At 46.3% G+C, this 12,666-nt stretch overlaps 1 long non-coding RNA gene across 1 annotated transcript; it reads right to left on the reverse strand.

Moving 5' to 3' along the window:
• Positions 1-32: 32 nt before the first annotated feature.
• LOC111820002 (uncharacterized) lies at positions 33-3,182 on the reverse strand. The gene is made up of 3 exons (XR_002823564.1): positions 3,125-3,182; positions 1,859-1,999; positions 33-1,640 (listed from the first exon to the last, which is right to left on the reverse strand). It is a non-coding gene; the product is annotated as an uncharacterized LOC111820002 (long non-coding RNA).
• Positions 3,183-12,666: the final 9,484 nt, after the last annotated feature.

The following is a 12,666-nucleotide window of genomic DNA, read 5'->3' on the forward strand; positions in this document are numbered from 1 at the left end:
CCCACGGCCAGTTTCTGGTCCGGCCCCGCTCGCTGCCTACCCTGGACGCCCCGCCTGGCACCACGGGCCCTGAACTCTCCGCGGCTCCTCTCCGTGCTCGTTCCCGTTACTTGGGCCCCGGGAGTTTCCTCTTCCGAGGGGAGGCGAGGCGAGGCCACGCCAGCTAGCGGGGAGGAAATGCCGAAGTCTGTAGCGGAGTGTGGAGCCGGCGGGCGGGCGGGGTCGGCCCGCTCCCGGGCCTCCGCCTTAAAGCGACGCAGGGCGGCGGGAGGGACTTCAGGACGCCCTTGGCACTGGCCTCCCGCGGGCCACCCCCATCCTTCCTCCCCGAAGGCAGATCTGAGAAGGCCACCGTTTCGGGGCTGTGGCCTTGTCCAGGGAGCCTCGAGTTGTGCGACATGAAATTATACTGGGAAGTTGTAAAGGCGGAGAAAATGTTCACATTCAGGCTACCCACCTCCCTCCTCCGCCAGTAAGTCGTGGTAGCGTGGCAGACCCTGGGATGGGAGTGGCCCCTGCTGTGCGCTGGTGTCCTTTATTCAAGCCAGTAGTTTTTGAGCACCTACAGTGTGCCTGGCAGGGGGCTAGGTGCTGGGGAAACGGCAGTTAACGTCGGGAAGGTTTCCGCCCTTCCGTGAAGCTTACAGCCTGGTTCAAAAAATAGAAAAAGAAACCAAAAGACAAAGGTGCGGATATGGGGAAGATGCCCTTAAAAAAACAAAGCTGTGCTGTGATGGAGACAGATTGAAAAGGTGGCTGCTTCGCATTCTGTAGGGGGGAGTCTCCCCGAGGGGGACATTTGTCTGAGACCTGAAAGAGGAGGAGCCAGCATTGGGAACAATAACAGTCCTTACCGGCACTGCTCTAATCACTTTGTGCAAATTAACTCATTTACTCCTCACTTTAATCCCAAGAAATGGATACTATTATTCTCCCCATTTTTTAGAGAGGACACCAGCAGGCAGGTTCAGCTGCTTGCCTAAGGTCACACAGCCCGGCAGAGCTGAACTTTGAATCCAAGCATCTGCCTCTCTGGAAGAAGCCAGTGGGCAGGACTCCCAGGAAAGGGGACCATGGGAATGTCCCTTCCCTGTCTGCAGGGAATTTCTTGGGGTCCTTTGTCAAGGACTGCACTGGGACCTGAGTCCCAGGAAGCCTGTTTTGTTTCTTAACAGGGAGTGACGTTCTCAGAAATTATGTGGATTGATTTAAAGGCCACTTAATTGCACCTTCCCTGCTTGCACCATCATTGAAGGAGAGCAAGGTCAAACCCAGCTGCCATCTGGGAGCCAGGACTCAGAGGATGGCTCCTGGATTAAGCCCCAGAATTACTTCCAGAAAATTCTAGGTTGAGCCTGATAGAGCTAAAGAGTCTTGCTTTCAGAGCCCATCTCCACTACTATTAGCTATGAGACCATAGTCTATTCATCAGGATGCTTTGGGTTACAACTGACAGAAACACAGCTCAAGCTGGCTTAAGCAAGATTGGAATTTATTGTATCATGTTAACTGAGAAGTTCATGGCACATCAGCTTCAGGTGCAGTTGGATCTAGGTGCTCAAATACGATAAGACCCTGTTTCTCTCCACTCTTCAGCTCTGCTTTCCTCTTGCTATCTAGTAGCATCGGAAGTCTCCTAACTTCAGAGGGGATAAGAATCACCATCAGCACAAAGCTGATTCCTATGAGGTAGAGGTTCAGACATACCTCCACTCTCCAACTTTGTCACCATTTCTAACACCAGCCGTCCTCACCTCCCCCCGCCCCTCCCCCCTGACCACACACATAGCACTCTATTTCTCTGCTGGGTTAGATAATTTGTTGCAGTGGCCACACAGAACTCATAGACCGTACTCACGATTATGTAGTTAATTAAGGAAGTAACAGGCTACAACTCAGGAGACAGGAGACAGTTCTTCAGTCAGGACAGCTTCCAACCATGATAGCTCTCAGCTTCTTCCCAGCCATGCCCGCTGCAGGCCTTCTCTCAGCCTCCACCCTGCTCAGGCAAGTGTTACAGCTCTTTAGCTACCCCGACAAGCGCCCAGAGGCACCCCACTCCACCGCCAATCTTTCAGTTAGCAGCTGAGCACTTAACCACTGTGCCACCAGGGCTCCTAAAGCAGCTATAGACAATATATAAATAAATGAGTGGGCAGGGCTATGATTCAGTTAGAATTTATTAATGGACACTGAAATTTGAATTTCTTATTTTCATGCTATGTAATACTCTTTGATTCTTTTTCAGTCATTTAGATATGTATAAACCATTCTTAGCTTGCAGGTTGTACAAGAACAGGTGATTTTTGCCTGCTGGCCATAGTTTCCCAGCCCCTGCCCTAGAGCACAGGGGAGCAACAACATGGAAGAATCTCCGGTCCCCAACACTGTCCAACTGTCAGATCAGACTTGTTGTTAGCTGCCATCAAGTTGGCTGCCAACTCATGGCGACCCCATGCACAATGTAATGCAATGCTGCCCAGTCCTGCGCCATCCTCACAACTGGTTGGGGATCGTAGGGTTTGTTGTGATCAACAGGGTTTTCTTTGGCTAATTTTTGGAAGTATATTTTCGGGCCTTTCTTCCTAGTCTTAGTCTGGAAGCTCTGCTGAAACCTGTTCAGCGTCATAGCAACATGCAAGCCTCCACTGAGGGATGGGTGGTGGCTGTACATCAGGTACATTAACTTCTATTTTGCTTAAGCCAAAATAATAATAATAAACGGGGGACTGGGAAGATTAAATGAGATAATGCTTATTATTAGCACAGTACCTGGCATGTAAGCTGCTGTCATTATCTGCCCTTAGCATATCCTACTAATCTTTCCCACCCTCTCTACCACCATAGTTCAGGCCACGTCATCTCCCACCTGCCCTGTTATAACCACTTCCTATCTGGTCTCCTTGCTTCCACCCCTACCCCATAGTCCCTTCTTCACATGGAAGCCACAATGATCTTTCTAAAACCTAAATCGGATTATGCTGCTTCTCTGTTTGAAAGCCTCTACCAGTTTCCCATTTGCTCAGAGTAAAGTCCACAGCCTGCAGGGCCCTCCTTGCCTCCACCTCTCGCCCTCACTCAGGCCTCCCTGAGCTCACTGTTGCTTGAACGCCCACGCACTCACCCTGCTTTGCACTTGCTGTTCTCCGTGCCTGCTGCCCTTTCCCTGCTGCCCTTTCCCGAGATAGTCGTGACTTGCTCACGCCCCTGCTCAGACGTCACCGTAACAGAGACCTTCCTTAACCCCGCCTCTGTAAAACAGCAGCCACATCACTCTGTCCCCACACCCCACTCTGTTTGTCTTTTTTGCCTCCTGACAAATGATATATTTGTTTGTTGCCTGTATCCTTCTCCTTTAGAATGTAAGCTCCGTGAAAACAGAGATTTAGGTCTGTTTTCTTGTTTGCCATAGCAACCAAAAAATTGGGGGAAAAAACCCAAACCTACTGGCATCAAGTTGATTCCTACTCATGGTGACCCCATGTGTTACAGAGCAGAACTACTCCCTAGGATTTTCTTGGCTGTAATCTTTATGGAAGCAGATCACCAGGCCTCTCCTCTGAGGTGCTGCTGGTACGTTAGAACTGCCAACCTTCAGGTCAGTTGTTGTGTTGCTGTTGCTTGCCATCGAGTCTGTTTTACTCATGGTGACCTCATGTGTGCAAAGTAGAACTGCTCCATAGGGTTTTCAGGGCTGTGACCTTTCAGAAGCAGATTGCCAGGCATGTCTTCTGAGGTGCCTCTGGGTGGGTTCAAACGGCCAGCCTTTCAGCCGGTGGCCAAGCGCTTACCCATCTGCACCACCCGAGGAGCCCTTTTTCGGTTGGTAATCAGGTGCGAACTGTTTACACCACCCAGGGGCCTTTTGCCATAGCTGGGCCAGGGACATGCTTGCTGACTAAATGATATGCTAGTGTTGTTATTGTTTTTCCTGCCAGAGCTCGGTTTCCATAGCTCATTTCCTCCAAAGAATTCAAGATAGAAGCCTCAGAACGTTGTGTGTGGAAAATCTACTGCTAGGTATGTGTCAGAACAAATAAAAATAAGTTTATTCATTAATTTATTGTCCACATCTGTGGGTGGATTCAGAAAACCACCAGTTTCTTAGCCTTTTGATAATTATTAAAAATCTCTTTTAATGTTTAATATTTGACAAAGACCACTCCTGTTGTTTTCATATAGCCGCAAATATATACACACACACTTTCCAATGTTTCTGATATCCCCAAGGCGTGCCCCGTGGAAGAATGGAAACACCAATGAGAGGAAAAGAGAAAGAGGAGGTGACTCATTTTGCACGGGAGGACCACAGAAGACTCATGAGGAGGTGACATATGGAGGAGACTTTGGAGGACAGGAAATGATAGATGTTTGATATGTATTGTGTGTGTCCTGGCTGTGGCCCTTCCCACACAGTAGCTCCCAGGAAGCTCAGAACAAGCCCAGTGACATAGGTGCTGTTTTTAATGCCATTTCACATGTAGGGAAAGTTAAACAGAGAGATTAAGTAACTTATTCAGGGCCACACAGCTAGCAAGTCTGACTCCAGAGCTGGGCCCTTAACCCGTGAGTCACTGCCTTCTGCTTTGTAAAGGGTTTGACAGAAAAGAAATAGAGCATTCTGGGAAGACAGGTTAATGTATTTTTGTACTGACCTCCCTAACCAAGTGACGAGGTTCTTGAAGGCAGGGACTTTGCCATATTCATCTAGGTATCTTTAGTACCTAGAGGTCTGTTGAATGAATGAATGGGATCCCGATAAACAGAAATTATGGAAATGGAAACAAAATGTGCAAATGTGCAGAGGTGAATGAGCATGTGACAGTGGGGGAACAGGAAATGGGTCCTGTTGTACAGAAGTCTGGAGTTTGTGAACGGACTCTGGCTAAATTCACTCATATCCATCTTAGTTTCCTAGTGCTGCTATAACAAATAATACCACAAGTGGGTGGCTTTAAAGAACAGAAATTCATTTCCTTACAGTTCTGGAGGCTAGGAATCTGAATTCAGGGTGTTAGCTCTAGTGGAAGGTTTTTCTTTGCCTCTTTCAGCTTCTAGTAGCTGCCAGCAATCTTTGGCATTCTGGGCTTGTAGATTCATCTGCCTCTGTCTTCACATAGTGTCTTCCCCTGTGTGTCTTTGTCTATTCTGCTCTGTTTATAAGACACCACTCAGAAGTGATTAGGTTTAGGGCCCACCCTACTCTGAAGTGATCTCATTAACATAAAAAAATAAAAATTGTATTTCTAAACAGAGTCATATTATCAGGATTAGGACTTCAGCATAACTTTTGGGGGGGACACAATTCAACCTATAACACCATCCATTCCAGCCTTCTTCCAGGAAGCCTTCCTCTGCGGCCCAACTGTGCAGATCCAAGTGGATCTGGGGTGGCCCATAAACTGGGTCTGGAACAGAAGGCTTCCTAGAGGAGGTGTCTGCTAAGGGGATAGAGAAGCACACCCTGTGCAGAAGCCCCTCCACATACAAAATCCTGGGGAAATGAAAGAGCATGGTTTAGATTTCAGTAGGTCTGAAGTCTGGGGCTGAGGGGAGAAATGTTGAGAGATGAGACTGGACAGCTGATCACAAGCCAGGTTGTGATGGACCTCGTGTACCACACTGTTTGGACAGGTTAAGATGCCGTTGGCTGCAAGTAACAGAAGACCCTGACTCAGCTGATTTAAGTAATAAGGACATTTTACAACTTCACATACTAAAAAGTCTGGAGGTAGAGTGGCTCCATTCTCGGTTAATTCAATGGCTCAACCATGCCATCAGGTCCTCCCATCTTTCTGTTCTACCATCCACAGACTAGCTCCCCTCCTGGTTATAAGATGGCTGCCACAGTTCCAGGCATCACATCCAAACACAACAGCATCTATCAGAAGAGTGGTGATCTCTTCCTTGTGTCTTGATTTTAAAACAAGGAACTCTTGCAGAAATCTCCCAGCATAACTTTCCCCAAGTCTCATGGCCTAGAAATGCATCATGTCCAAGCTCAAAACAATCACTTGCAAGAAAATTGGAGCTGCCCTGATTGGCATATATTAATGAGAATTTGGAATCCCTGGGTGGTGCAAATGGTTAAGCGCTCAGCTACTAGCTGGAAGGTTGGCATCCAGAGGTGCCTCAGAAGACACAGTTGGTGATCTACTTCTGAAGGGTCCAGCCTTGAAAACCCTATGAAGCAGTTCTACTCTGCATGCATAGGGTCATGCCATGAGACAACAGCAATAAGATTTACTTCAGAGCTTGGGGTGCAGTCACTTTTGTTTAAGAGTTGATACCTGAATACATTTGGAGTACTCTTAATAAGGGAGAAGGGGACTGATGGGTAGATTATTAATTAGGATATAAATTCTGCTGCTGTTACAGAAACCTAAAATTACAGTGGCTGAAACAAAATAGCAGCTTATTTCTCTCTCATAAAACAGTCACAGTGTCAGGAAACCAGGCTCCTTCCATTTCGTTGCTCCACCGTCCCTAGATGCTGACCTGCTCTCTATTGTACAAGAAGACACGGCACCTCATCTGCATTCTAGCCCATGGGAAAGAGCAAAAGGGGACAGGAAGAGCATGCCCTTTACTTTGAAGGGCATGACCTGGAATTGCACATTCCACCTCCACACATCCCATTGGCCAGAACTTAGTTACATGGTCATATGTCGTAGCAAAGGAGTCTGGGAAATGTAGTCATTATCCTAGATACCAAGTATCCTCCTAAAAATAGGGGTTTTGTTACTATGAAAAAGAAAGAATAAATATTACGGGGCAACCATCAATCTTTGCACATTAGGCAACCAACAGTATCCTCTCCATGGGACACTGTTAGGTCAGTCCTATCCTAATCGCGATAAATTATTTGTGTGATTACTAATTAAAGGTTTATATTTCCACTATATTGTAAGTTTGTTGAGAGCAAGGACTATGTCTGTTATGGAGGTGCTCAATTACTAATCGCTGAATGAGTGACTAAATGAAAGAATGAATGAATCTTATCTTAGAAGTTCAGCAAAGTTGCACTGTATTAATAAAGAGAGTCCCTGGGCAGTGCAAATGGTTAAGCCCTCAGCTACTAACTGAAAGGTTGGCGGTTCTGATCCACTCAGAGGCACCTCAGAAGAAAGGCCTGGCAGTCTACTTTTGAAAAATCAACCACTGAAAACCCTATGGAGTACAGTTCTATTCTGAAACACATGGGGTCACCAAGAGTCGGAGACGACTGGATGGCAACTGGTATTAATAAAGAGCCTCCCGCTAGAAATTCCTCTTCCTTGATCTTCATTTTAGAGGCCACTGTTTCTATAAGCATCATGAATAATGAAACCATCATCGGTCAAAGGAAAGTTTTGGTCTGGCAGAGATGAAGGGCTAGGAGACAGCTAATGAGGCTGTAATGCAATTTAGTGCCAATAAAATGGTGTGATATTAAATCCCAGGCCGTGAGATTTAAACGATAAACCCAACACAATTAGAGAGTAAGAACCCCATCCCCCACCTGCTCCTAGTCTTCTAGTTTGCATTATTTTATGGATGCTGACTTCCCACTGATACTGTCTGGTGATGTCATGGTGAGAATTTTGAGAGTCATTAGATTTCTGGCTGGAGGGCCAGCGGGACCAAAGAGACTCAGAGTGTTGTGGTCGTTGTTAGATGTCATCAAATCAGTTCTGACTCATAGCGACCCCGTGTACAACAGAACAAAACACTGCCCGGTCCTGCACCATCCTCACAGTCATCACTATGTTTGAGCCCACTGTTGCAGCCACTGTGTCAATCCATCTTGTTGAGGGTCTTCCTCTCTTTCGCTGACCCTCCACTTTATCAAGCATGATGTCCTTCTCCAGGGACTGGTCCCTCCTGTGAGTGCGTGGGTCATAAAATCACCAAGCCCAGAAAGCCACTGTCAGTGAAGCTAACATGTCCAGTATCCCTGTCTCCTGCCAACAGCGAGGTAATGAGAGCTAACCTGTCTTGAGTGTTTACTATGCAGCCAGCGAAGTTCTAATTAGCACTTGACATGATTTAACTCATTCAACCCTCACAACCCAGGACAATCCTAAGAGGGAGGTTTTATCTTTATTCCCATTTTGCAGAAGGAGAAACTGAGGCATAGGCAGCGGCTGAATTGAATTGTGTCCCCCTAAAATGTGTTGGAATCCTAACCCTTCTACCTGTGGATTTAATCCCATTTGGGAATAGGGTCTTGTTATGTTAATGAGGCCATATCAATGTTCTCTTTGGGTGCCTTTGAGTCCATTGCGACTCATAGTGACCCCATGTTGACAGAGTAGAACTGCCCCATAGGGTTTCCTAGGCTGTAAACTTTACAGGAGCAGATTGCCTGGTCTTTATCCTGCAGAGCTGCTGGGTGGGTTCAAACTGCCAACCTTTTGGTTAGCAGCTGAGTTTAACTGTTGCGCTACCAGAGCTCCTTCATAACAGTGTAGGATGTGTCTTAAACCAATCACTTTTGGGATATAAAAAGAGCAGATTAGGCACAGAATCAAGCAAGCACAGATGTGGGAAGATAGATGCCATGGCACACGAAGAACGCCAATAAAAAGACACTGAAAAGAGACAAGGGCCTTCCCTCAGAGCCAACAGAGACAGAAAGCTTACTCCTAGAGCTGGTGCCCGGAGTTCGAACTTGTAGCCTCCTGTGAGAACATAAATTTCAGTTTGCCAAAGCCACTCACTTGGGGTATTTCTCTTACAGCAGTACTAGGAAACTAAGACAGGCAGGGTACATACTTGGCTCGAAGTCATACAGCCAGAAAGTGGCAGAGCCAGGATTCTAACCCAAGCCTCCTTCACTGATACTGGGGCTTCGAACCAATTCGTTCTGGTTCAAACCACTGCTGAGAATTTGCGTTTCTAACAACTTCCCAGGTGATATTAATGCTGCCGGTTAGGGACCAGTTCTGAGAATCACTAGTAGAGCAGTGGTTTTCAAAATTTATTATAATAGGAATCACCTGGGCATCTTGTTAAACTGTAGATTCTGATTCTGTATATTTGGGGTGAAAATGCAAATTATCATCAGGGTTTCGAAGCCCTGGCTAATACCTTTAACTACCCGGACACATTGCCTCAAGTCAGTGGTTTCCAAATGCCTGGTCTCTGATGCTGTTTTCCAGAGTCCGGGGCAAAAAGAGCAAAATAAGACCTATGAAGTGAATTTTTCATAAAGCTCAATTTACAGTAGAGTCTCATCTTATAGGGCAGGAACATTTCAAAGTCAGCCCATAGAAAAAGAAAATTCTCTTTAGCTCAAATTACCCTTTATAGATCATCACAAGGGTTTGGATTACAACTGTGTGATAGGTCTATACTCGCTGAATGGTCCACTTAGGATTTATGCATTTCGTTGTATCTAAATTTTATCTCAAAACATCATAAGCAGCTATTGGATTCTAGTAAGTGATATGCATGCTGATGTGTTTAGGGGTGAAGTGTGCTGACCTCTGCAACTGTCTCTGAAATGGATCAAAATATAAGATGGCTTGATGGATAGAAGATGGTGTCTTAGCTCCCTAGTGCTGCTATAACACAAATACCACAAGTGGGTGGTTTTAAAGAACAGAAATTTATTTTCTCACAATTCTGGAGGTTAAGAGTCCAAATTAGGGTCTGGGCTGTGTCCATTACTTCCTTGTTGGTAGCCCGAGGCATTCCTTGGTTTCTTGGCTTGTAGACAATTCTCACGTGGTGTGTCTCCGGCTGTGTTCTCATGTGTGTGTCTAATCTGCTCTTTTATAACTCAGAAGTGATTAAGTTTAGGCTGCACATGATGTAGTTCCGATAGGTTGTTGCTACTTACTGTCCAGTCGGCTCCTACTCATGGCGACCTTATGTATAACAGGACAGAACATTGCCTGGTCCTGTGCCATCGTCATCTTTGATATGTTTGAGCCTATTGTTGAGGCAACTGTGTCAATCCATCTCATTGAGGGTTTCCCTCGTTTTCGTTGGCTCTCTACCAAACATGATCCTTTTCTAGCAATTTATCTTTCCTGATGACGTGTCCAAAGTAAGCAAGTTGAAGTCTTGCTATCCTCTCTTCCAAGGAGCATTCCAGTTGTATTTTTTTAAGACTAATTTGTATATTCTTCTAGCAGCCCACAGTATACATTCAATATTCATCAATACCACAATACAAATGCATCAATTCAGTTTTGATATAGTTATTTTAAAAATATCTCCTTTAAAGGAATGGAATGTGTGGCTGATTACCTCCATGAACAACTGCCTCCTTTGCCATGAGACCAGAAGAACTGGATGGTGCCGAGCTACTATGCCTGAACATTTTGATCAAAGATTCTATAGAAGAATTTTCATCAAAAGGGGGAAAATAAAGAACAGAATTAAAATTCTCATGGACTCCAGACTTTCTGGGGCCATAGAGGATGAAACAGCTGCCCTGAGATAATCTTTAAACTCTAAACCAAAAATATCCCCGGAAGTCTTCTTAAAACCAAACAATAGTTTAGCTTCATTAGTAAAAACTGTCTGCCTTGATCACTGTGCTCTTTTAAGATCTATCTATACGGGATGAAATTAACAACTGCAACTCAAAAGATCAGATAGGACCTGAGGGGGCAGTAAGTTTATGTTAACAGAGGAGGAACAACTCAGAAAAGGAGGGTGAGAATGGTTGCCCACCTCAAAAAATGTAATCAATGTCACGGAATTGTACAGGTAGAAACTGTTGAATTGGCGTATGTTCTGCTGTGAATACTCTCAACAACAAAATAAAAAAAAAAAAAAAAACTCTCCTTTAAGTGAATGTCCTTCCCTTTTGTTGGATATTAAAATAACCATTTCCTTCTAAGGAGAAACTGATTCTAATGATAGTAATGGCAGGTTGGTTTCTTTCCTAAAGCCCTCACTTGGCAAAAAGAAAAGTTGGCAATCTGAGGTCAGCTCCCCAAATAACTTCTCTCTCCCACTCGAACGTAGGCAGGGCTTCTGTCTACTTTGTCCCCGTTGTCTCCCCAGTGCCTGGCACAAGAGTCACTCAATAACTGAACAGCTATTGAATTGCTTTTACTGGCCTGCGACTTCTAAAAGGTTGGGGAAAAGGTTGCCGTTGAAACCTGCTACTAGGTACCATGGCAAGAGGTCGTAACGAAACGCACGCGATGCTAACAGATGTGCTGCGAGTATGACCCATCCCCGTTCCGCCATCCCTGTGACATTACAACCAGCGAGAACAGAATCGCAGCCTGTCCAGGGGCCCTTCAGTATAAATTACACTCCATAAATCTTACTTGGGATATTCTTCTCCAAGGAAGGATATGCCTCAAAGAGCCAAGAGGACCCTGTGAGATCTGATACCCAAACCAGGATCCCTTGGGATTTGCCTCTCTCTGACGGAGAAGGGAAAGAAGAGACCCCTCAGGGAAGCAGGTGTGGCCGTGGGTGGAAATGCTGCCACCATTTGGGAGGAGGATTTCCCTGCAATCTGGGTGGGCACAGTGGCAAATTCTACCACTTACTCGCTGAGACCTGATTTCTTCCACCCCAACCTGTTGCCGAAGTACCCAGGTGGATCCACAAGCCCGTGATTCACCTCACTCTAACGACTGTCCACATTTTCTGAGCCCCTATTGTGTGTCAACAGTCCCTGGGTGGTGCAAACGGTTAACCTGCTTGACTGCTAACCAAAAGACTGGAGGTTTGAGTTTACCCAGAGGTGCCTTGGAAGAAAGGCCTGGCAATCTACTTCAGAAAAATCAGCCACTGAAAACCCTATGAAGCACAGTTCTACTCTGACGCACGCGGGATCACCATGTGTCGGAGTCAACTCAACCAGCAACTAGTTTATTTTCCTTCAAGATGGTCCAGAGAAGCAGCAACTTTTTCTAGGGTTCAACCAGAGAAACACAGCAATGGGCTCTGGCCCTGGGGGAGGGGGACACTAGGTGTATGGACTTACTGGAGCCCTGGTGGCACAGTGGTTAAGCGCTCGGCTGCTAACTGAAAGATCAGCAGCTCGAACCCCCCAGCGGCTCCACAGGAGAAAGATGTGGCAGTCTGCTTCCGTAAAGATTACAGCCTTGGAAACCCTATGGGGCAGTTCTACTCTGTTAGGGTCACTATGAGTTGGAATCGTCTAGACAGCAGTGGGTTTGGTTTTGGTTTCATGGGCTTACTGGGGAACAGTCCAATGCTGTGCTTTCCAGAGAATTTAGGGGATTATTTCAAGGGTAACTTTGGCAATCCCTGGTTTTCGCCATCCTTGCTGACTTGGAACTGACTCACCACCGCATTCCCACACTAACAGGGAAGGGAAGAATTCACAGGTCACTTACTTTCTCTGAAACCTTCAGCTAGTCGCATCCTTTGGCATGTTTTCCTGTTTCCCTTTGGAACACTCTGGAGGTTATAACACTCTTTAGCAATGCACTTGAACCCACTCCCAATGTAGACGTGATTTCCATGGTCTTGAAAGCTAACATCGCCAGTGGTCTCGGACACCTCTCCTGGACCTGCCAGCAGCTCTGTTACATCGCCTCCCCTGCACGGGCTGTGCTGGAGGGCTGGTGTGGGCAACGTGGCCCTCGGCGGACAGCCCCGCTGTCACGTTCTCTTCCTGCCTCTTCCAGCACCTTGCTCGCCACTGGAGCTCTGTCAGCCTGGCAAAGCACCACATCCGCT

Source organism: Trichechus manatus, unplaced genomic scaffold (assembly GCF_000243295.1).
Source record: "Trichechus manatus latirostris isolate Lorelei unplaced genomic scaffold, TriManLat1.0 scaffold00024, whole genome shotgun sequence".
Lineage (NCBI taxonomy): Eukaryota > Metazoa > Chordata > Mammalia > Sirenia > Trichechidae > Trichechus > Trichechus manatus.